Genomic DNA, 26,352 nt, shown 5'->3' on the forward strand with positions numbered 1-26,352 from the left:
CCCACAGCCAGATCCAACACTTACTTGAAACCAACGCTATTCTTGGGAAAAGATAATCTGGCTTCCCCAAAGAGCAAGGCACTGAAACAGCCTTGGTAGACCTAAAAAAACAAATCACACAAATCATGGATAAATGCAAGCCAGCTCTTCTGTTACTCTTAGATCTCTCAGCTGCCTTCGATCTTGTTGATCACAAGACACTCACTTCACACCTCACCCACTCAGCTAACTTCTCCAAAGAAGCAGCCGCATGGGTTACTTCCTTCCTGGAAGGCAGGGCAATGAAGGTGTTCTCCAATACAGCTAGTGCAGCCCACAACAACATCCACTGTGGAGTCCCACAGGGCTTGTGCACAGCCCCGAAGCCCCTCTTCGACAAGCTTGACACACTTGGTATAGCGTATACCAACGACGCTGATGACACGCAAGTACTCCTACCACTCTCTGGCTCCTACAACCAAGACCCCAAAGCACTTCATCTAATCTATACCATGACCCAAGCCTGGATGGCGGCCATCGGCCTTTGTCTCAATGGGGACAAGACCGAAATCGTCATTTTCGGTCAAAAAACTACGCTAGCCAAACTCAACAACCTTTACTCCAACTTCACCATAGACAACACTATCATCCCCGTCTCCTCATCAGTCAAGACCCTAGGGGTGTATTTAGATTCTACCCTTTCCATGACCAGGCACGTTAGTGCCATTGCCTCTGCCCACACCACTAAGCTCATCAACGCGATTAAATCTTACCTATCCAAGCCTATCAAAAGCCAGAGTAACTATTGGTGCTAAATTAGACTATTGCAACGCACTCCTAGCAGGAACATCTGCAAAAAATCTGAATGTACCCCACATCACGCAGAACGCCTTCCGAGCAGCATCAAGCATTTCCAAAAGGGACCATATTTCTCACGCTACCAGGCAGCACACTGGCTCCCTATTAAAGAGCGCATTACATGCAAAATCCTCACCCTCACACATAAATGCCTCACCCTCACCGCTCCGTCATACCTATGAGAGACCATTACCAAATCCACATCTACACGACCCACGAGAACCTGCTACTCCAATGAACTGTACACTCCCCATATCAACAGGGCCAAAGCAGGTGGGATCGGCTTCCCCCACATAGCTGCCAAACTCTGGAACTCGCTCCCTACAGATATCGGAGCAGAGAACTCCCTCCTTGCCTTCCGAAAAAAACTGAAAACCTCTCTTCAACTAATCCTTGAATGTACTGTATCTGTCTGTACCAAAAATGCACATTTTTTACTCCTGTAACTAAGAATCTTTCTGTAACAAGCGCCACAATGCCCTTGGCTGTTTGCGCACTCTAAACATGCAAATGAATAAATGCTGGAGAACTGCAGTGTACCACACAGACAAAGATTAAATTCACACTAAACACACAGGACGTGAGAGGAAGGGCAATATACAAGAACACTTAATACACCACCTACAGTACTGCTTCACCCTACCAGGACCCTGTTCAACTAATTATGTTTTTTTTGTCTCCCGAGTCTCGTTTTTCCTTTGCGCCACTTTCAGCCCTAATGCCACCAGTCAATAGGATCCAGAATAGTGGGCCTCCGACACTGATAAAATGGGCTTAAGTTCTGAGACTATTGTTCCTTTCTCTATCAGCTGAGGGTAGGAGATGTCCCAAAATAAAACGACTGTGAACGACCTGCTTGCAGCACGTTACATTTACTTGTCTTCAAATCTTGGAAATGTGAGGCCCTGCTCCACTGTTATGAACAGCGGGGCCTTACTTGATGGTTGATACTCCCACTGAGGTAACTTAATGGGACCTAATAGACACCAGTCCACGTACTGTATCACAAGCCAAAGTACAAGAAAAAAAGAAAAACACCAACTGTCCCCACAGCTGCCTCACACAAAATATACATGGACTCCCATTCTACAGACCCAAACTGTGCAGGAGATGAGTAGGTCAGTGGTTGACTCTAAAACAGATAAGTGATATCCAATTTCATGCGCGGGAAGTACACGGGGAACTCCCTGTTAACTTGAATTTTGCACAGTCTCTAAACCTTGCCCACCCTATAGAGGGAGGGCTACGAATAGTACTGCGATTGACAATACTTGTTCGGTGTGTCTATTTCCTCTAACCTGACATCCACTAAGGGTGAAGCGTGAATCCGCCCCAGTCTGAGCCCCCTCATACCTTGCAAGTGACTGTGCTACGAGGCGACGGTCACCTGTGGTGTCCCCACACTGTGTTAATAGCTGTGCAAGATGGCAACTCTGGGCACGACTGCTGAAAGTGGTCCTGCCCCTCAGTGGGCCTAATTACGAGTCTGCCAGTAACCCGGACTCTAACACCATTTCCGCTGCCTGAGATCCCGGTGCCACCGGCACATTACAAGTCCCTGCAGCCCGGGATATCAGGTGGTGGGAAATGTTAGTCCCCATTCCCATGGAGTCAAGTAGGACTCCATGGGAATGGGGACTCAAGCCCAGGCACTGTTATTAATGGTGCGTGCTTCCATGAGAACTGTGCCTACTGAGCCATTGCACCCAGTGGGCAGACCTGCAGCGCACAGTCAGGCCCAGTTGTAGTCTGCCAGTCCGAAAAGGGTGCCGGTACGTTGCTACCCCCACCCTTATTTCTGGACCGGCAGACATGTAATGAGACCCAGCGTCGTGATCACTCGCCTGTCGCTCCCTCCCCTAAGGGAGAGGAATCCTGCAGTGCCGAACAGGCCTGTCAAGGGCCTGAGAGGGCAGGAGCCAAGGAACCCAGAGTCCCTTAAGTGTGATCCCAGCTGCCTCTGTCCCCTCAACCCAGAAGCGCAGGCTTTTTCTCTTCAACAGGACCATAATATAGGCACCCCCCAAGGAGGTGTTTTGGGGGGGGGGCAGCTGTCATAAACTCCTACTTCTCCTCAGGTACACCCCATGTCACCACCTGCTGACAGGAGGTACCAATGCCCTCCATTTACCAACTACATGAACTTGGAGCCGCAAAAAGGATGAATAGGTGCTTTATTGGTATCTTAAAATGGAGATCGGAAGAAAATCCCCATTATTGCCGGAATATACACGTAGCAAAAGAATACACGGATGTCAAGCCACAAGAAATAACAGAAACAAACAAAGCCACACATTAATACTTGCATGTAACTTTACAGGCGTGGTTGCATTTACATGCCGCATTCATGTTACCTTTGTAAAATGAAGTTGTTGCAGTTGGAAATAAACGCTATGAAAAAAAAACTCTTAAGGGTACAAGTGCGCCAGGCTAACATTTCAGCACGAGATTTAGTGGAGGGTAACATTAGGAAAGTTCGCAAGTGGAGCAAAGTGGGTATGGAAAGAATGGCAGTGAGGGTGTCACATATTATGGACATTTTGAGCAAGTAGTAGGCAGTCATGGGATGAGGATGGGAATGGGGAGATGTGGGTAAAGTGCAGTCTGTGAATGTGCAGAGTAGGAGCTCTTTCTGAAACTGATACCCTGCTCAAGACAGCTGCCTTTTAAATTCTCCTGAAGGTGGTTCAGTAGTGAATCAAAACGTGCAAAGAACACCACACAGTGCCTTCTTTAGCCTACAGGGAGAGGTTTATGAGATTTAATCATTTCAGTCACTTAATAGGGCATGCCCCCATCAGCTGATTGCAAACTGACAAGGTGTTTGAATTGCATCTGTGATTGGTGCTCGATCAAGTCTGCTGCACCTATAAACCTCATGTTGTGGTGGGGTCTGTAATATTATTTTTGGGAATGGGAAGGAGCAAGCATAGATTAGTGTTGTCGCTAGCTTACCAGGATGGGGATGATGCTGGTGGAGTAGGTGGACGCTGTAGTAAAAGTGAGGAGGGATTCCTTGCGCAAGGAAAGAGAGGGGTTTATGCTACTGTTGTAGGGGAGTAGCAATTAAGTCCTTGATTGTTGAAAGATTGGGGAGCTCTAGGGTGGAGGGCGTGAATGAAGGAGCGAGTGGGGTAGTAGTCAATGGCACTTTTCTTGTGCCAACTTGAAATTTGAGATGACCTGATCTGGTTGAGGTGTGGCTGGAGCTTGGAGGAAACACCTGCCTTGATGAGGTGAAAGGGAACAGAGTCAAGATCACATTTGCATTTAGTGACCGAGAAGGGAGTGAGTGTAGTGGGGGACCGTTAAATGAGGGAGGGGAATTGTCTTAGGGGAAAGGGATTAATGGTCAAGACTGAGGAGTAGAAGCTGAGTTTGGGCTAGCTTTTTAAAAAAAATGTTTAAAGAACTGTTGGTTACAATGTATTTAAATGTATTGCTTTCTTGAACTGCTTTTCTCCCTCCACCCTTTCCTTATACCCCCTGACCTCTTGTAGGGGATGGTCTTGATCTTCTTTTCAGTGTTTACGAATAACAATGAAAAGCCTAAAATATAGTAGGAAGAGCTACTTATCTGGTTGTACTCAATTTACAGTATAGGAACCTGTTCTACAAAAGGAAATCCACATGCTTTTGGGGGAATAAATTGGAAAAATTATAGGTCAGTAAGATATTATAGGTTATTTATGACGCACTTAATGCCCACAGGTTTCTAACCACTGACCTGGGTATCAAACCTGTGGTGCTCTGTCGTTTTGCTTCCAAGGCAAGCACGTTACCCCTGAGCTATCCCCCCGAAGTCAGATATGCAATTCGTTTTAGGTTATCTAAAGGTTTTAAATTAGAGGCTTTTCTCTCTATGCCTTAGTGTTCCGTGATCCTGCACAGCGTAGAGATATTCAGTGTCCATGTATTTAATGAAACTGGGTGCTGGTTAAATATGATTACAAGTAACTTTACTGTCTAAATGAGCTTGAGGCTTCTGGCTGAGAATTGGAAATCTTTCTTTACGAGGTTCTGCTGCTTCTCAGATCTTGTCATCTATGTATTGCGCTGGGAAGGATAGATTGAGGTGTAGAACGCTGCACTCATGTGAACTTTGTCTGCATTTGGAAGCCAATTTTAAAGGGCTCTCGTAACTGATAAATAATTTTACAGCTTTCTAAACCCGCTTGTTGTAAATCCTGCAATTCTAAGATGTTAAAAAGCATGTCTTTGTGGTACAATGGTTCTTATGAAGACTCTGGTTTTGGAATCAATGTGCTGAAATCGAGTTTCATGGAAATTATTTAGTTTAATGATTGAATATATTAATTTGTCCATCCACTGATAAACGTGTTTCATGCAGCAAATACTCTTCATCAGGACCGATCTGTTAAAATTCATCTTGGGACAGCAAAATGATGCTGTTTCAATGGAATTCGATCTCCCGGGAAAAGCTTTGGAATGTTTCCAAAGGGATATGAGTTAATCTTAGGGTGAAGGTTGCCTTTTTCTGACTTCTGGCTGCTCCTTGGTTGTCACTGGAGTTATGATGGTGGTGTGGTTGTGAGTGATTCTATGACTACCAATGCTGCCTTCATTTGGTGATGCAGTTGAAATGGTCTTGGGATAACTTGTATACCTCCTTGGGGTCCAGCATCAACTCTTTTGGGGTGGTCCCTAGCCGATAGGGCCACCCCACTGTTGGTCCCACATGTTAGGCAGTGGACACCATCAGAATGCCTAGAAAGAAGAAATAGGGTTTTTATAAAAGGCTTGCTTTGTTAGAACATTTCCATAAAACCTAACCATGAACAGTTAAAGATGTTTGCCGTTCCTGTTTGGTAACTACATTTGGCCAGGGTTATCACAAATATAAGCAGGAATTGATCATAAAAGCAAATCCCATCTTCATGATGACAGCATATCATGAATAAGATAACTGGGGATTACAAAAGGATCATTTTGACCGGGGGCAGGAAAATGTCGAAAATAAAAATTAAAATTGGTTAAGGATTATAAAACCAGAAATGAGAAACCTAGTTTAAAATCAGATCCACTGCTGAGGCACCTAATTTTTCTACATGAATTGGTGCAATTGGTTTGGTTGGGTACGTATGACCCAACATAAAATGGGCTGCACTTTATGAAATGACGTGTGTATTTGTGATTCTTTTCCCACAGTGTTCTTCCTTGTTTAACTATGGACATAGCGTTGATGGTGGATGCCCCAAGCACTCTAGCACCATTGAAAGCATTGTATGGTACTTGTGGTGGCGTTGGCATTCTATTTGCTTAATTTTCACAGCCCTGCAATTTTCTTTACCCACTGGATGTGTTCCCATTATTTGGGTTGGCAATTCCCTGCCTTTTTAGATACTTCAAAAACGTTTTCTCTCACAAATAGTGCAGTAGATCTTTCTCACCTATGTTATTTTCACTTACACAACCACCATTTAAAAAAGGAAAAACCTCTTATTTACTGTGTTGCACAGTTATATTAGTTTGCTAATGAATTCAGCCTAAAATATTGTTAGCATAAACCAGCACAAGAAGTATGGAGAAGAAAGCTGTTGTCTAGTACCATGCTTGCAAGATGGAGAGACAAAGTTTTCTGAAAAACATAAATTTGTTTTACTCATGGAATTTCTATTTCAAAGTTTATGTAACTGTGGTTAGGCCTGCGTTCTGTCTCTTGGTTCTAATTTTAAACCGAAGTTGCAATCAGCTTGTGCTACCCAGCATGCTTAGCGCCAATGAATCCCTACACATTTGTTTTCGTTAAATAACATTTTAAATTGATTACATTTTAGATGTACCCACTTTGCAGATAATCGCATCGGGCAGTACGTGTGCTAAACCTACCTGTGTCTCGTTGCACATTTTCTTAATGGGCTGTTCTGTTTAATAGACACTTTTCTGAAACATTAATGACCAACAAAATAAGACCGCTGAAATAAAATGAAATGCATTGCCAGTTATCATGCAAATTGTCATCACCTACAGAATTGCACAGCAAAATGCTGATGCCTCGATCACATACAATTTTGTTAATACCTACGAACAGTTCATTAATGGCATAGGAAAAATAATTCATTGGACCAGAGTCTAATTACCTCTCAAAAGCTCAATGCATATGACATGTACTACATACATTGCATGTTAATTTGCCCATGCACATTCTTCGTAATTTAGCTGAGAGAAAATCTCTTATTATCCTGTTAAATCCTGAATATTTCCCTAAAATGGATTAATAGGTCAAGGTCAGGTCAAACAACTTTATTCGGCCAAAAAAAAAATGACCATCAAAGTACATCCTACAAAAACATTACTAAAAATAAGAATGCAGTTCTGATACAGCGTTGCATAAAATCAACCACAGAGAAGACAACAGGGCAGTACGAGCAATCCACCCCCTCCAATGGAGACCATAAGCAGATCTTTAGGGCCAAAATCAGGTCCCACCATCCCCATGCCTCCTCCAACACCCATGGCGCCTCGGGCCTAAGACAGTCAAATTAGCACCTGAAAGAAAACTGTTACTAGGGAAAACCCCAGTCTTTACTATGGCAGATCTAACAGGGGTGACAGGGCTGAGGAAAGGGGGCATACTGATTGAAATCCCACTCTTCGATAACTTGCCAGCCCGACCACAACCTCCCCACACCCTGTATGCTATACGATGGTCCCAAAAAGTCAATTTAATGCTGTCCAGGGAGTTTTTGCCCATGCTGGTAATTCTGCTGCACCCCGCCAAAGCCTCTCTACGTACAAACGGGCAGCCTCCAGTGGTATTTAGCCAGAACAGGCATTTATTAAGTAAAGCGTCCCTTGGCTCTGGCTTGTCTGCTGCCAGTTTGGGCACCCCCTGAAGAAAAACTATTGTATGAATGGGACTTCCTGATTCCAACAACTTTGGTTGAGCCCCCCACTTCCATGGACCCTGGGCTTTGGGTTCGATACATTCGGAGACCATGGGGGCAGAGACCTGTGCCTGTATTAGGTCAATGGCAGTCCCATTGGGGGTAGACAAAACCAAAGGGACCTCTACAGGAAGACATACTGGGGGACTTTCCAGGAGTGGGGGCGTGTGCCCTTCGTCGGCTGGGGTGTTTATCATGGGCTCCTCCACTTGAACAGTTCCATCTCCCTTTTTTTGAGCCTCTAGCAAAGTGTATAACAGATCCTTGATGATGGCCAGTTCCGCAAGTACTTGGGTACACCCACACCCCCTATGCAAGGGCGCTTCCTCGGTGGGTTGGTCAAAGGTCAGTTTGGGCTCATGGTTATTCTCAGCAAATGCATTGTTTTGGATGGTGACCTCGACCGACCGAGAAGGGGACACACCAAGGGGGGAGCTACCCCCTAAACTAGTAGATGAAAGTATATCGCTCGACGAACTATTGTGGGAGCTATTGTGGGAGCTTGAGGAGGAATTGCCCCTTTGGGCAGTTTGGGCAGTTAGTGTCAGACTGTCCCCCGCAGCCAAAACAGATGAAATAGGAGAGTCCAGCCGGGGCCCAGAGGGTAAAGCAACCTGACTCCGTGCAGGTAAGGGGAAGGGCTCTACCCTTGGACTATCCAGAAGTTGACGGATCTCATTGAGCAGGAAGTGGGCATCCCCAAGAATTGCGGGTGCTGCGGCCTCAAGGGTGGTTCCTGGTGCGCAATGTGTTATCGAGGCAGCTAAGGGACCCGCTACCCGAGTCCTCTTTAGCTGTCTGAATTTCCTCTGGGCGCCGGGAGGGGGACCCGGGCCGAGCTCAGGTCCAAAGAACACAAGGGGTGCAAGGGTTGGTGTCCCCCCAGTGGCTTGAGCAAGGTGGTCCGGCATAAGGACCCAAAGAGTTGATTCATAAATAGGGCAAAAAAGGCGCCAGTAGGGGATTAACACCTAGGTTACCTCCTTTACAGACAGCAGACGGCAGCAGCTTCCATACGGTGAGCAACGGTGAGCAGCGGCTTCAAACTCCAACCTCCCACTGTTCAGTGTTGGAGTGACATCTCAGCAAGCAAACAAGGAGTGCAACGCTTCTCCTCAGCGGTCCGCGAACACCCCTGCGGGACGCAAACACCCCGCGCCCTTTCCCCGCGGGCTTCACCCGGCGGGCTTGAATGTCCGTACGTTTAAGCAGGGGGGGCGTGGCCAAAGTACGAAGGCCCTCCTGGGCCAGACAAAGTCCCCCTGCGGGACGCAAACACCCCGCGCCCTTTCCCCGCGGGCTTGAATGTCCGTACGTTTAAGCGGGGGGGGGGCGTGGCCAAAGTACGAAGGCCCTCCTGGGCCAGACAAAGTCCCCCTGCGGGACGCAAACACCCCGCGCCCTTTCCCCGCGGGCTTCACCCGGCGGGCTTGAATGTCCGTACGTTTAAGCGGGGGGGGCGTGGCCAAAGTACGAAGGCCCTCCTGGGCCAGACAAAGTCCCCCTGCGGGACGCAAACACCCCGCGCCCTTTCCCCGCGGGCTTGAATGTCCGTACGTTTAAGCGGGGGGGCGTGGCCAAAGTACGAAGGCCCTCCTGGGCCAGACAAAGTCCCCCTGCGGGACGCAAACACCCCGCGCCCTTTCCCCGCGGGCTTCACCCGGCGGGCTTGAATGTCCGGACGTTTAAGCGGGGGGGGGCGTGGCCAAAGTACGAAGGCCCTCCTGGGCCAGACAAAGTCCCCCTGCGGGACGCAAACACCCCGCGCCCTTTCCCCGCGGGCTTCACCCGGCGGGCTTGAATGTCCGTACGTTTAAGCGGGGGGGGCGTGGCCAAAGTACGAAGGCCCTCCTGGGCCAGACAAAGTCCCCCTGCGGGACGCAAACACCCCGCGCCCTTTCAAAGTTCATTTATTGCACTAAAATGTTTTAGGAGTGTAGAGGATTTCTGGATGCATGTACTTAGTCATGTGGAAATGATTAAGGGTGGCGTTATTCCCAAGTGCTCGGTCCTCCTGGTATTGGGAGCCCCCTACTGAATTTTAATAGAAGCAAAAGAAGGCATTCTGAAGGTTTGTAAAACTAAGGGTGACTTCATGTGATGTCTGAATTGAGAGCTTGTTTGTTGTCTTCCACAGAGAATATGCATGAGAGAAGACTCCCAGGAGTTCCATGAGGATGATATGGGCCCAGTTTAATAGCTTACGCGTCTGACTCTGCTCATCCTTGTCCTCATTTCTTCTTTCATCTCATGCTCCACCAAAGTCTGCACCACCCTTAGGTTGTGGTATTGGATTCTGTTGGATAAAGTGCATTGACTTCATGTCCCTTCCCAATTCACTCATTGGATGGTGAATTGTTGCAGATGTTTTACGAACTATGTCCTTATTGCTCTGGTAGATGACATTTTGGTGTACTAGATTTTGCCATGTAGTCCTTGGAACTATTCGGTTTCGATATCATAGCAATTTTGTTTGTAATTGAGCTTGTGTTCTTTCCTTAAACTCCAATGTTTGTGGGGGGTCAATAAAAAAGTTTTTAGAAAAAAGAAAAGCGACTATTTCATGACAGCAATTAGAAGGCTCTCGCTAACAAAATTCGTTGAATTCTTCTGGACCAGTTTTGGAGCTTTTGTATGTACCATCCAATCACCTTTTTGATAGAATTAATGTAGATTTCCTTATGACCATTTCAAGGCTTTGCCTTGCCCAATTAACTTGGCTCATTGATAATCAGTCATTTGATAAAACTTTCATTGGCCAATCGTGAGTTTTGAGTTTTCCAAATCCCTTTACTTCCCCAATAAAATTCATGATTGCCCTGAAAAAAAAACTAGGCAAAATGATGATTTTGGAAAAATAACATCGACATTTAAAGTGCACATCCAGCCAATTATTTCTGAATTTTTTATTTAATGCTACTGAAAAACAAGTTGCAAACATAAAACCTTTGCTTGCTCCAAGCATTTCTATTGTGTGGCTTAGAAAAAATTGTAAATAAAAAGCTAATTAACTGAACACCTACAGGAAATGAAAATGTTGCTTTACTAAGATTACCCTTGACCTGAATCAGGAACTAAATGTATCAATTCTAAATCACATAAAACATTTTGAAACTTTAAAGAAGATGTAATACTGTTGACACCTGGTGTCTTTGCCAGCCAGACCGTAGAGTTTACTGCTTCCTCTCCTCCTCACAAATCCTTCTCCATCCTGTTTGTGAATGCATCGCCAGCATCTGCTATTGAACATTTTGAAATGGGCCCTATTCTACTCTGATCATGCACCTGCATTTCAATAATTGAGTGGGACCTACAACCTAACCTTTCGTCCAGATGGTGATTAAACTCATTTCATCTAAAATACCCCTCTTTCATTAAACAAATTGATGATTGATGTGCTGATTTCTTTAATAACCATGCACATGATACTTCTGTGTGTGTGTGTGTATATATATATATATATATATATATATATATATATATATATATATATATATATATATATATATATTCAATGAAAAAACTTTGTTAAGGGGACGTTATGGTTAAGTTGCACTAGTAACCTATAAACTTCAATGAGAAAACTGTTACAGGGACGTTATGGTTGCAAGTAAAACCTCAAAACCTCAGAAATTCGCCAGTTATGGTAAGCTAAACAACCATAACTCGAGCCACCACTGTGCACTGCTAAGTCTAACACCCAGGACATCAAAGATGACATCACAAATGTTCAAGCTTAAAATGTACCCTTGCACAGCCCCTACACCTATTCTTACTCATCCATTCACAATCTATTACAAAGCACATACTTGGAAGAATATTAGCAAAACTGCTATTTATCTTAAAAATGGCATCAGCTATTGCCATCCCTCCTCCCTAAGAGCCACCACCAGCTCGAGGACCCACACAAAAAAAGCGCAGTATTTCCAAAGGACAATGAAGAGGACCAAGAAGATGAGGTATAGGAAGTGCTTACCTCTAGCACCCAGAGAGAATCATGGGTGTGGCAGTTCTTTACCACTGTTGGGAATGTACCAAAGGCTAAAGCTACAAAAGTGAAATGCACTACTTAGTCACAGACTACCTGGACATTACTCCTACGGAACCACCTCCATGTGCCGCCACACCAAATCCAACTACCGCAATGCTTGCAGAAAGATTGTTCCTTCTCCAACATGGGATCTGGCATGGATTCAAATGCTCATGAATATTCCCCGTTGTCATGCTGGGATTCCTCAGTAAAGAAAAATCAGTTTGTTTTTTGTTCTGAACTGTCTTTCTCCTAACAACAAATCACTGATCTCTGGGTCATACTGCCAACAGCCAATGACTGCCCTCTACCCAAGCCCCTCCTCTGGCAGCCATCTTCAGATTTTTACTGCACGTTCAAGTGTTGGGAGTCCTCATGCTATACCTCTCAAGCTTCTACTATGTATTGCGTTTTCATCAGAGAATTTTCTCTTATTCGGTCAATTGAGCCTCAAGCTCCACCGATTAATCATCTGATTAACAAGGACCCGTTTTCGGAAGCTTCTATGCCCCTCAAGGGCAAATTTTCGTCGAACTTCACTTCTTGGAGGATTCCAGAAGATACTTGAGGCCTACCCCGCTTGGACATGGCCAAAGACACAGGGGACTCGACGCCTCCATTCAGGATCTGCCCAGGATGTGGACTACAGAACGTCTTCAAGGAGGATGTGCATTCCCGGTGCCTCTACTGCCTACACTCAGACAAATCACATGTGGAGGAGGCCTGTGCGCTCTGCAAGGACATGTCCTGCTGCACCATGAAGGACCGTCACAAGTGGCTTGCTGAGTGGCTGGAGACAAAGAACCCGGCGGCAGGTGAGCCCCGGCAACTTTCTTCTCCCAAGAGAAAATCTGAGCGGTCTTCTAAGACCTTTGAGGGTGCTCCGGTGATGGGGGCCCAACAAAAGCAAAGCACAGTGAGTCTGCCGGCACCGGTGGCGCTGTGGGTACGGGCTCCTCGGCAGCCAGGTGCAGCTTTGCCAACACGTCAACCACAAGCCAATGCTCCGGTTCAGCGAAGAGAAGGAAGTCGGAGCAACCAGGTAAGCTTCGGGAGAAGGCCTGATTGTCTCCGACGGAGAAAGCCAAGGGAGTGCGAGGTGCTGACCCTCCCACCAAGGTGAAGGCCTCAGATGCGCCTAAGGTCGTGAAGGCCCAGGTTCACCAGGCCAAGACGTCTATTGAGGGAGTGGTGGCATCCCTGGTGAAGGCTGTGGATACGGGTTCCCAGGAGGCATCCACCAAAACAAGAGTTTCCCTGCCCGCCCTGAGGGAATCTTCATTCGTGGCCATTGAAAAGACTCCCGTGAAGATGCCTCTCATCTCCCTGAGACCGTGGCCCCTGGCCGAGAAGAAGGGGGAGGGGTGCAGTGGTCCAGCTAGACTCGGAGATCTCCTCTGAGGAGGAGCTTTTGGGCCTGACAGTGCCTGAGAAGAAGGGCGTCGAGGCTGGGCCCTATGGGAAGGACCCCGACTAGGCAGATGAGGAGAGCGATGAGGGAACCGATGAGGAACGGCAGGGCAAGGAGAACCCAGGCCACTTCCGTTGCAACCACTTCCACCACCGACTAACAGGTCGGAAGACATCCTACAATACAAACTCTGCACATACTGTGCACGGAGATAAGGACAAAGCTGCCCACGCCTATGGGCGACCCGGCGCCTGGACTGTCGGAGGGTTTGCCAGCTAAGAGGAGACAAGTCCATCCTCCTCCACCATACCACCCCTCCCCTCCACCTCCCCTGCCGAGGGACGAGACTGAGTTGGATACGGCGAGAACAGGTATGGGCGACGACAACAGAATGTATCTCCTGTCGCCGGTACCCAGAGCTTCTCCCCCCAATGAGATCGGATCCTTCCACGCCATGATCTCCAGGGCCTTGGAGCTGTTCCAGCTCAACCCAGAGGAAAAGGAGGGTTTCCTTTATCAGGGACGAGAGGCCAAGAGGAAAACCATACTCTCAGTCCTGCTGTTGGACGACATCTGGAACGAAGGGCTGTCCCTCCTGAAGAACCCATCCTTGACCCCCGGCGAAGAGAGACCGGTATGAGAAGAAATACCGGGTTCCAGACTCTGAACCGATGTTCCTCAGAGCGCAGCCGTGCCAGGACTCTGTGGTCTCCGCAGCGGCCAGGAAGAAATCTGCAGAGTCGGCGGCATTGACTTCCACTTCCCCACCGGACGGCGAGGGGAAGAAGCTGAACGCCATGGGATGACGGGTCATCTCGGCGGCGACGACCATTAAGGTGGCCAATGCTCTTGCTATCATGGCCCGCTATGATGGGGAGCTGTGGTTTAAAATCACCCACCTCCTGAACTTCCTCCCAGACGACAAGAGGGCAGAGGCCCTTGAAATACTACAAGAAGGCGAGATGGCTTCGGACCATGCCATCACTGTGGCCACGGACATTGCCGACACCGGGTTCCGCCAGATGTGCAACAGCTTTTGCCTTCGCCGGCGGGGTTGGCTCAAGGCCACCAACTTCCATCCGGACGTCCAGACGAGGGTACTGGACATGCCCTTCGACTGAGACAACTTGTTCGGCAAGGCAGTGGACGAGTCACTGCAGGCCATCAAGGCAGACTCCGAGACGGCCCGTGACTTGGGCACTCTCCAGCAACGATGGCCATCCTTTCGGACCCTGGAGGCAAGTCACAGGGTGCCTCCGAGGGATTCGGTGGCAGCTCTTCTTCATACCGTCAAGCGGCCCGCTCTTCGTCCCAGGAGGCCGCAGCAAGGCCGGAGGAAATCATTGTCGTCACCAAGGGGCACGGCCTCGGCAAAGCAGGACTGAACCGGGCGTGATGTCTGGCCCCCACCCGAGCACCCCGGCGGGAGGCCGGCTGGCTAACTTCATCGGCGTGTGGAAGTCCATCTCCACCAACCCTGGATTTCCAAAGGACGTGTCCCCTTTTTCCACCCGTGGCCAGGAAAGAAAACCACATCCCACAACTACTTCTGGAGGTACGAGTAATGCTGAAAAAGGGTGCGATAGAGCTCGTCCCGAAGAGGCTCCGGGGCTCCGGAGTATACTCGGGGTACTTCCTTGTCCGAAAGAACGGCGGTTGGCAGCCCATTCTAGATCTCTGCCGCCTCAACAAATATATAAAATCCCAGAAGTTCCGGATGGTCACCCTTCAGCACGTGCTTGGACAGCTGGAGGAAGGAGACTTCCTGTCGTCGCTGGACCTGGAGGACGCTTACTGCCACATGCCCATATACAAGGGGTATCGAAAGTTTCTGCGCTTCGTGGTCCAAGGGAGGCACTACCAATTCAAGGCCCTTCCCTTCGGTTTGAAGGCGGCCGAAGGGTCTTCACCAAGTGCCTGGCATCGGTGGCGGTGCACCTGCGCCTGCATGGGATCCACGTCTACTTCTATCAGGACGATTGGCTCATCCGAGCGAAGACAAGGTAACTCGCCATCGAGCACACAGCGAGGACAGTCTGCCTGTTCACGGAACTGGGGTTCTCGATAAACTATGCAAAGACCTGCTTGGATCCATCGCAGGACGCTCTGTTCTTGGGAACCAGACTCAACACGGTGGCATGCCTGGCTTCACCATCTGAGGACAGAATAAAAGCCATCCTGGGCAAGGTGCAATGGCTGTTGACCATGGAAGTTGCCAGCGTGAGGTCCATCAAGTCCCTACTAGGCATGATGTCATGCATCTACCTCGTTCGGCTGTGCAGGCTGCGTATGCGGCCGCTGCAGGAGCTCCTCAACGCCCGTTGGATGCAAGTGGCGGGAAGCTTCAAGGAAAAGATCACCCTCAACGAGACCCTCAAAGTGATTTGGTGGTAGGGTGTCCGCGTGCATCTCGCGGTGGGCACGGACTTTCAAACCCCAGCGCATCAAGAGACGTTGATGATGGACGCCTCCCTGGAGGGATGGGGCGCACATACGGAAATCTCCACACAAGAGGCCTGTGGCTCCCTGAAGAGATGTTGTTGCACATCAACGTCCTGGAGCTCCGAGCCATGTTTTGGGCCCTCAAGTCATCCCTTCCGTCCCTCAAGGGCAAGGTGGTGTGGGTCTTCACTGACAACACCACCATAATGTTCTACATTCGGAAGCAGGGGGGCACTAGATCCCCAGCTCTCTCCAAGGAAGTGCAGGACTTATGGCACTGGGCCGCCACCCAGAGGATGTTCCTGGTACCCTTTCATCTGGCAGGAGTGAAGAACACTGTCGCTGACTCACTCAGCAGGGAACTGCGCTCTTGCCACGAATGGGAGCTTCGGCAGGATCAGGTGGACCTACTGTTTCGACGATGGGGCAATCCCCAGATCGATCTGTTTGCGACGGCGATGAAACCCAAGTGCCGGAGGTTCGCCAGCAGGTTTCCCCAGATGGGGAGCATGGGGGATGCATTCTCATTCCCCTGGGACAGCCTGTTCCTCTATGCGTTTACACCGTTGCCATTGCTTCTGTGACTCAGTCAACTCAGACGATTCTGGTGCAGGATGATCCTTGTCGCACCGGCGTGGCCGAGGCAGATATGGTACTCGGACCTTCTGAACATGTCAGCATCCCCTCCAATCAAGCTACCGGCGGACGCAGATCTTCTCGCCAGGGAAGGAGGCGCGTTTCTGTACCACGACCTAAGGTCGCTGAACCTGCAGGCCTGGCTCCTGCAGTGTAAGAGTTTGGAGGATATGAGATCCCGGCCGGCGAACTGCAAGGAGGTACTTGCCAAGGCCAGTGCTTCTTGGTCTCTCAAGTGCTATGGACAGAAATGGAAGAGGTTCACCGTATGGTGCCGGGCACAGAAGGTAAACCCTCTACAGATTACGGCCCCTCAAGTGCTGCTGTACTTGCTGGCCAAGGCGGGGCTAGCGCACGCTTCTATCAAGATCCATCTGGCGGCTATCTCCCGCTACACCAGAACTCCGGGGCGGTCGTCGCTGTGGTCGCATCGCCTGGTTAAGGAGTTCATGAAAGGATGTTTCCACTCGTTCCCGCCGGTGAAGGCTCCATCCGCGGCGTGGGAGCTCAATGTGGTGCTGACTAGGCTCATGGGTCCTCCGTTCGAGCCTCTGCATTCGGCGCCTCTGAAATTCCTATCATGGAAGACAGCGTTTCTGGTGGCCATCACCGCCGCACGACGAGTGGGAGAGATCCAGGCCCTCTCCTGTAAGCCTCCGTACTTGACATTCCATCGAACGAGGGTCGTGCTGAGGACGCACCCCTCCTTCATGCCCAAGGTGCAGTCGGGCTTCCACCTCACCGAGCCCTTGGTGTTACCTGTTTTCTTCCTGTCGCCTTCGTCGCCAGCTGAGAGGACTTTGCACTCACTGCATGTGGTTAGAGCACTGAAGTTCTATGTGGACCGCACAAAGAGTTTTCGGAAGACATCACAACTGTTTGTGAACTTTGGCCCTGTGAACCAAGCGAAGGCCCTCTCCAAGGCTTGCATTTCCAGGTTGCTACCCGGCTGTATCACGGACTGTCACCGGTTGGCAAACCGACCGTTGCCTGGCTGTCTGAGAGCCGATTCGACCGGAGCAATCACTGCAACTACGGCGTTCCTGTCTGGTGTGCCCCTGCTGGATATCTGCAGGGCTGCTACGTGGAGGTCGACGCACACCTTCACGAAATTCTACTGTGTCGACCGGGATTCCTGGGAGGAGTCCAGAGTCAGCCAAGCAGTGCTGCGCAACCTGTTCGCTTGAAGGTGAGCCTGGTGAGGAGGTAAGAGATGCTTAATGTTGAGTTGTTGAAATGCTTAATGTTGAGCCTCGCCACCTCCCGTGGTTCTGCATGTGTGTACTGCTATGTATTCTTTATTCATGAGCATGTGAATCCATGCTAGACACCATGCTGTAGAAGGAACAAGTTACTTACCTGTAACTGCTGTTCTCCAGCATGGGTCTGGCATGGATTCACATGCGAACCCTCCCGCCTGCCCCTCTGTGGCTCTTCTCTTGGTCCTACTGTCACTTTATGTGCTATCAAATCTGAAGATGGCTGCCAGAGGAGGGGCTTAGATAGAGGGCAGTCATTGGCTGGGGGCAGGAAGACCCAGAGACCAGTGATTGGTTGTTGGGAGAAAGACAGTTCAGAAACGAAACTGAAACTGATTTTTTTCTTTGCCGAGGATTCCCAGCCTGACTACAGGGAATATTCATGAGCATGTGAATCCATGCCAGACCCATGCTGGAGAACAACAGTTACAGGTAAGTAACTTGTTCCTTTCTTAGCAAGTAGTAGGCGGTCTTCCTCCACATCATCTTCCTCAACCAATACTATAACCACACAAAATCCCACAGCTAACTTGCAAGCAATAGAAGATGCTGTTGATAAATATCTTTGGAAGACAAGAATCCTCTGTATAAACAGCAACACACCACTCTGCAAGGGGAAGCAATTTCAAAGTGCGTTTGAAGCTGTAATCAAGGAGCATGAGAAACACTGCCCACTACCTTAGAAGTAACACGCACAACATCTTCCCCTGTCCACCTGCCCCTCCATATTAGTGCCGGTGGCACATCCCTCATTTCCCTCCTCACCTTACGTTCTAACCTCTCCTGAAAACTTTTTTTTTTTTAAACAAAAGTAAGGTTCATTTAGGAACCACATTTCACAGTTAAAAAATAGAACTAAAAAAAATCTTATAGACTCCATCTACTTTACATTTCTCAGTAAAGTACATAGACTCAATAAGTTTTCCCAACATTTCCATTAGCATTTTGTGTTTTATGTTAATGGGAATAATGTGGCATTATCCCCCGTTCAAGGGACTGAAACAGGGGATAACTGGCCGGCAGACCAAGTTATCGGCCCAAGTGAAGAGTCTGTGTGGGCCCTTTCCATGGCAGCCTGCAGAATAACTTTACCACATAGCCGGTCCAAGATGGACATGGCCACTTTAACCTCATTTTTCGTCCCTCGCTGTCATGGCCAGTAGCCAGATTGTCTGGGTCATGACCTTATACCATGACACAGACAATCTGGCCACTGCCCATGGCCACAGGCTATACCTCGGTCACCAAAGGTATATCACTATTTTTTGTACCTACATTATGACACTTGTCAATGCTTACATGACTTTGCTTGAAATCAACCAATGATTTATTTGTTCAAAAGTGTCAAATTGTATGTACATACAATAGTCATATAGCCTAGCCCCCAATAGACAAAATCCATTCAGTCTTTACACAAACATTGAAGGTTAGGTCTATAATCTTTCTGAAAACTTTTGGCCACATTCGTCAAACGGCAACAAAGTTATAAGCCATCTAAAAATGTTGAGACCCCCCTCTAATTTAGCCCCCACCTGACAAAATCCCATCAAACTTAAAAAAAAAAAAATGATATCTTGACCTTAAATCTTTTTGCAAACTTTTGTGTAGATTCGTCAAATGGCCCCACATTTATAAGCCTTTATAATATTGTGTGACCCCCCTTCTAAATGTGTTCCCTCTTGACAAAACCGCTCCTCACTTTCCAAAACCATTCAGAATCAAGTCTAGAATAAGATTCCGAAATTTCGTTGAGTGGTGCCAAAGTTATAAGCCATTGAAGAACTACTTTTCACCAACCTGTAATGCAGAAATAGGCACAGATGTCCCCAAACATCTGAAGTGTTCATGAACTTCCAGTTTTTTGGCTTCTATCGCCATATCCCATCCTCATCACCCTTCACCTCCCCAGAGATTGCTTGACAAGTGCAATGTTGTGGTTTTTTATATGTTTTTACTGCGTTGTCCGCGGTGGGCGTTTCCAAAAATCTGACGCACTTCATGCTTTTCCCCATCCAATCAGGGGGCACGTCTGGACCGAAATGGGTCCGTGGGGCGGAGCCAGATATCAGAAATAGTTTTTTACCTACATTTTGCCTGTTTTAGTTTGGGCTGTAGGCGTGAGCAAAGTTTTTTCATTCAGTCTATGGAAAAAAAAAAGTTTTTGAGGACCCCACCTCAACTTTGACCCCCTTGACGAAACCTCACCAAGCTTGCCAGGAAAATTCAGAGCGGGTCATATACTTTTTTTGCAAAGTTTGGTGAGGATTCGTCCAGGGAGAGCAAAGTTATAAGCCGCCCAAAAAGTGCTCTTTCTTAACCATAACTCCACGGCCACTACCGCAGGCCATGTAATATATATATTTGTGAAAGTGTGTTTGTATGTTTGGGGTTGGCTCCAGTCCCATAACAGTTAGTGGCCTGAAATGTTTTCCCAAGGTCGACATACCAGTCTGGGATGTACAGGTGATAGTGAAATTTGACCAACCCCACCCATTTGCCCTGCACAGGCTGGGTTCCAGCGTTGTGCTGTTAGTGTAGGTGATTTCAGGAGATCGCTAATTTTGCGATTGTTGGCTGCAGCCCCACAACAGTTGGTGGGCTGAAATGTTGGCCCAAGGTCGGCTTACCAGTCTGGGGTGTACTGGTGGAAGTGACATTTGTCCAACCCCACCCATTTTCCCTCCACAGGGGTGGAACAGGGTCCGGTTCTGTGCTATCAGTATAGGCGATTTTGGGAGATTGACACATTTTTTAAAATAGAATGTTATGTCAAAATACAACATACACATGGCTATAGCAGACTCCCATGTGCATGTCAGCTACAGACCTGTGTAACGCTGGGTGGTACCGCTAGTACATAAGAATTGGGGTCCTTTCAAAGCGACAGTAAGAGTATTTACTATGCATTTTGTTGCTTGAAAAGGAAAATATTTCCAGTGATTTATTTCGCTTACATTAGTTGATACATATTACTTTATTCATCCCACAGACAATTCTTTTAAACTTCTGTTAGCTAAAGTCATAGAGTTCAATCAAATAGGCTCAGATAAAGTTTGCTGCTCTTTATAAATAATTAAAGCCAAATATTATGGTGGCTCCAATTAAGCTTGTAAACTACTAGCCTCATACCTAAAGAAAAAAACATATTTTACTTCCATTACTGGTCCACAGGGTTTGAGTTACAGGTAAATATTAAATTAATGTATTTTATGTATTCTATTCTGCACTGTATTAATCTGATCCCACCATTGATTGTGATATTACATTTCTACATGACTATAAAAATAAAATTGCTAATGAACCAACAGACCGGTCCTCTTTGGATAATCCCATCATTTTGCAAGAAATTCCAAAAGCTATTCTTGATCTTCAATTAGGCAAAGCGCCTGGTCTGGATGGATTTCCTGTTGATTATCATCATTCCTTCTCTGAGTTACTTTCTCTTAAACTTCTAGAATTCTTTGACAATTTAATTACTCAAGAGTCATATAGTTCAGGCACTTTTGAAGACACATTACTCATTTTATTTCTCAAATCAGACAAAGTCCACATTAATTAAGAATTACCGCCTCATTTTGTTCGTATTCTAAACATTTTGCTAAAATAATTGCTAACGGATTAGAAAATGTTATGCCTAAACTTCATATTAATCAATCAGGTTTTATCAAAGGAAAATTTGCCTCTTCGAATACAAGGCTTCTTTTTAATGTTCCTTCCTATGCACAAAAATCCTCTAAACCATTTATTCTCCTTACCCTTGATGCTAAAAAAGCTTTTGATTGTCTCTCTTGACCCTTCCTATTTGAATCTCTAAAATGTCATGGATTCAGTCTTACTTCTCCAAATTTATTAAACCTTTATTCTTCTCACCTTCTACTCTGATTTTTATTAATGATACTTTTTCTCAATCCTTTCCTGTTGTTCAAGGCACGTGACAAAAATGCCCTTTGTCCCCCCGTGCTTTTTAAATATTTTTGCACTTGACCGTCTACAAAATATTAGACTAAATGAAAATATAGCTGGAATACCCATAAATAATACCTCCATTACATTTTCAGCTTATGCTGATATCTTTATATATCACAACCCTCTTCATCTATTCCTAGTCTGATGAATAATATAAATGAGTTTTGTAAAGTGTCAGCATATAAATTAAATGAGGATACATCTGAAATGTCACCATTAACCAACTCCTGCTCAGCATCCGATATTCCTTTATTTGGTATGAAATGGTGTACTTTATCCATCATATCCTTAGGTAGTCACATTAAAGATATTTCTTCCAAGATTTCCCTAAATGAGAATATAATTAATAAATAAGTGGATACATTAATCAACGGTGTCCATTTTTCCTAATTTGGTGTGGTCGCCTACATTCTATTAAAATGACTAAGGGGTCGATTCATGGAATTAATGTGCGCCGAAAATTCCCGCGCAGAGGTAAAAAAACGTGCGAATCGCAGTAAAAGTACGAAAATCGCAGTGCAAGTGTGAAAATCGCAGGGAAACCAGCGCACATCGATTCATGGAAGTCCGTGCGCGAGAGAAACATTGGATGTGCGCTAAAAATGTGCGCCGCGCACGCCGGCGCACAGGTCATCCAACAGCGTGCGCCACAGGGCGTAACACTCGGAATGGGGAACAATGCGTGAAAATATTGGCGTCACGGGGAAGTACTCGAGGCAAGTGCGCGGAACGCCCACACGCTCGCCTACAACCCGTATTCATGGAATCGAATAGGGCAAACCAGCGCACGGTCAAAGACGCGCACAGGGCCAAACAAGTACGCCACAAGAAAGCAGGCGGTAGCGCCCCTGCGCCTGAAAAAAATGTGCGCCAAAATGTGCGCTAACCAAAAGCACCCATGTACAGCCATGATGAATGGTCCATACAGTGGCCCTCTAGGACAAATGAGGTGCAAAGGGGTACCGACAAACACAGACACCCGCTGTGTGAAAAATAGTGTGTGCGTGTGTTCCTGGGTGCGTGGGAAGTTCCACACGCGATTGGCCTGGGTATGTGTACTTCGGGGTGTGCGGGAAGTTCCACATGTGATTAGCCTGGGTACGTGTACTACGGGGTGCGCGGGAAGTTCCACACGCGATTAGCCTGGATACGTGTGTTTCGGGGTGCGCGGGAAGTTCCACACGCGATTGGCCTGGGTACGTGTACTTTAGGGTGCGCAGGAAGTTCCACACGCGATTAGCCTGGGTACGTGTACTACGGGGTGCGCGGGAAGTTCCACACGCGATTAGCCTGGGTACGTGTGTTTCGGGGTGCGTGGGAAGTTCCACACGCGATTGGCTGGGGTACGTGTATTCCGAGGTGCGCGGGAAGATTCACACGCGATTTCAGCAGGGTACGTGTATTTCGGTGGTGCCGGGGAATGCTACACGTGATTTGGCCGTGTGGGTCCTCCCAGGTGTTCCCTCTACACCCTCCATGGCCCCTGCAGGCAGCCCACACCACAGGGGACTACCCTGCACCCCTGCTCATGTCCCACAGGCAACCCATCCACCATGGCCATGCCCACCAGCCAACCCACATGTCACCTTGCACCACTGATCACCAACACATATCTCCCAGCACCCCCAGCCACCAGGGGCACCCTCCACCAGGCCCCCACTCATGTCTCCCTGCACCCTCACCCCCCAGCCACCAGGGGCACCCTCCACCAGGCCACCACTCATGTCCAACTCATGTCTCCCTGCACCCCCACCCCCAGCCACCAGGGGCACCCTCCACCAGGCCCCACTCATGTCTCCCACCACCCCCACACCCCAGCAGTGCAGGGGCACCCTCCACCAGGCCACCACTCATGTCCAACTCATGTCTCCCTGCACCCCCAGCCACCAGGGGCACCCTCCACCAGGCCACCACTCATGTCCAACTCATGTCTCCCTGCACCCCCACCCACCAGGGGCACCCTCCACCAGGCCCCACTCATGTCTCCCACCACCCCCACACCCCAGCAGTGCAGGGGCACCCTCCACCAGGACCCCACTCATGTCTCCCTGCACCCCCACCCCCAGCGGCACCCTCCACTAGGCCCCCACTCATGTCTCCCACCACCCCACCCCCCAGCAGTGCAGGGGCACCCTCCACCAGGCCCCCACTCATGTCTCCCACCACCCCCACCCCCCAGCCACCAGGGGCACCCTCCACCAGGACCCCACTCATGTCTCCCACTACCCCCACCCCCCAGCAGTGCAGGGGCACCCTCCACCAGGCCCCCACTCATGTCTCCCACCACCCCCACCCCACAGCCACCAGAGGCACCCTCCACCAGGCCCCCACTCATGTCTCCCACCACCCCCACCCCCCAGCAGTGCAGGGGCACCCTCCACCAGGCCCCCACTCATGTCTCCCACCACCCCCAGCCACCAGAGGCACCCTCCACCAGGACCCCACTCATGTCCAACTCATGTCTCCCTGCACTCCCACCCCCCAGCCACCAGGGGCACCCTCCACCAGGCCCCCACTCATGTCTCCCACCACCCCCACCCCCCAGCCACCAGGGGCACCCTCCACCAGGCCCCCACTCATGTCTACCATCACCCCCAGCCACCAGGGGCACCCGCCACCAGACCCCCACTCATGTTCAACTCATATCTCCCTGCAACCCCACCCCCCCAGCCACCAGGGGCACCATCCACCAGGCCCCCACCCATGTCTCTCACCACCCCCACCCCCAGCAGTGCAGGGGCACCCTCCACCAGGACCCCACTCATGTCTCCCACCACCCCCCAGCCACCAGGGGCACCCTCCATCAGGCCCCCACTCATGTCTCCCACCACCCCCACCCCCCAGCAGTGCGGGGGCACCCTCCACCAGGCCCCCACTCATGTCTCCCATCATCCCCACCCCCCAGGGGCACCCTCCACCAGGCCCCCACTCATGTCTCCCACCACCCCCACCCCCCAGCAGTGCAGGGGCACCCTCCACCAGGCCCCCACTCATGTCTCCCACCACCACCACCCCCTAGCCACCAGGGGCACCCTCCACCAGGACCCCACTCATGTCCAACTCATGTCTCCCTGCACCCCCACCCCCCAGCCACCAGGGCCCCCACTCATGTCTCCCACCACCCCCAGCCACCAGGGGCACCCTCCACCAGGCCCCCACTCATGTTTCCCATCACCCCCACGCCCCAGCCACCAGGGGCACCCTCCATCAGGCCCCCACTCATGTCTCCCACCACCCCCACCCCCCAGCAGTGCGGGGGCACCCTCCACCAGGACCCCACTCATGTCTCCCATCATCCCCACCCCCCAGGGGCACCCTCCACCAGGCCCCCACTCATGTCTCCCACCACCCCCACCCCCCAGCAGTGCAGGGGCACCCTCCACCAGGCCCCCACTCATGTCTCCCACCACCTCTACCCCCCAGCCACCAGGACCACCCTCCACCAGGACCCCACTCATGTCTCCCACCCCCCAGCCGTGCGATTTGCCTGGGTACGTGTATTCCTGGGGTGCGCGGGTAGTCTCCCATGCAATACCATCAGGGTACGTGTATTATGGGTCCGCTTGAACACGCGATTGCCCTGGGTATGTGTATTTCGGGGTGCGCGTGAACTTCCACATGCGACTGGGCCTGTGAGAATGGGGTACGTGTATTCCAGGGGTGGGCGTGAATATTTACTTGCGACTGGGCCTGGGAGAGCGTGCTACGTGTATTCCTGGGGTGGGCAGGAAGATTCACACATTTGCCTACGACGCGCCAAAAAATAAATGGTCCAATCCTGAAACACGTACGCCAGCATGAAGCAGGCGTACGTCGACCCGCGCAGCATAAAAATGCGCGCCAACAACAAACAAGCTCAGACGCCAGGATGAATATACCGTTCCTAGCAGCAGTGGCCGTGGGTTACCAAAGGTGGAGGAGGAGGTTAGTGAGGGCCCGAATTTTCACTCCCAGAACCAGCCTTTTTGGGATGCCTGATGACCAGGTGTATGGGAGGTACAGGTTTCCCCCACACATAATACTGGACCTGGTCAGTGAGTGGGAGGATGACCTCACATCACCCACCCTGTGCTCCCAAGCACTCAGCCCCCTGGAGAAGGTCCTCAATGTACTGCACTTCTTGGCAGTACATTGAGGACCATCATTTCAGCGGACAAGTGCCATAGTGGGTGGGGTGTCACAGGCCACGCAGTCACGCTGCCTACACCAGGTCTTGAACATCATCACTGCATGCGCATCAGTCCGTAGGCACATATACCTGCCCAGGACACATGCAGAAAGGCAGGCTGCCGCCCTCGATTTCTACGGTGTGGCACAATTCCCAAAAGTACTAGGTGCCATTGACTGCACCCATGTGGCACTACGTCCCCCCAGGGCCTCTGAGCACATCTATAGGAACCGCAAGCACTGGCATTCCATCAACGTGCAGGTAGTATGTAATGCCAAGGGAATCATCACCTCAGTATATGCCAACTATCCGGGGTCCACCCTCGACAGCTTCATTTACCGAATGTCTACCCTAAGCCGGGACGTAGAAGCTGGGCGGCATGGCGATACATGGCTGCTTGGTGCGTATGAATGCCACTGCACATGCATGCATGTCAGATGCAGAGTTATGTCACTACCCCACTAATGATACCCATCACCTCCGCACCAGGGGACAGTGCCTACCCTCTGAGCACCCACATGATGACGCCAATTCGGAACCCCATCACGCCTCCAGAGGTAAGATACAACACAGCCCATATTGCAACCCGGGGCATAGTGGAGCGCACATTCGGAGTGCTCAAGTCACGCTTTCGCTCCCCTGACCATTCTGGCGGGCAGCTGTTATATGCGCCCCCAGTAGTGTGCAGGATCATA

Source organism: Ambystoma mexicanum, chromosome 9 (assembly GCF_040938575.1).
Source record: "Ambystoma mexicanum isolate Mex_15411 chromosome 9, UKY_AmexF1_1, whole genome shotgun sequence".
Classification (NCBI taxonomy): domain Eukaryota; kingdom Metazoa; phylum Chordata; class Amphibia; order Caudata; family Ambystomatidae; genus Ambystoma; species Ambystoma mexicanum.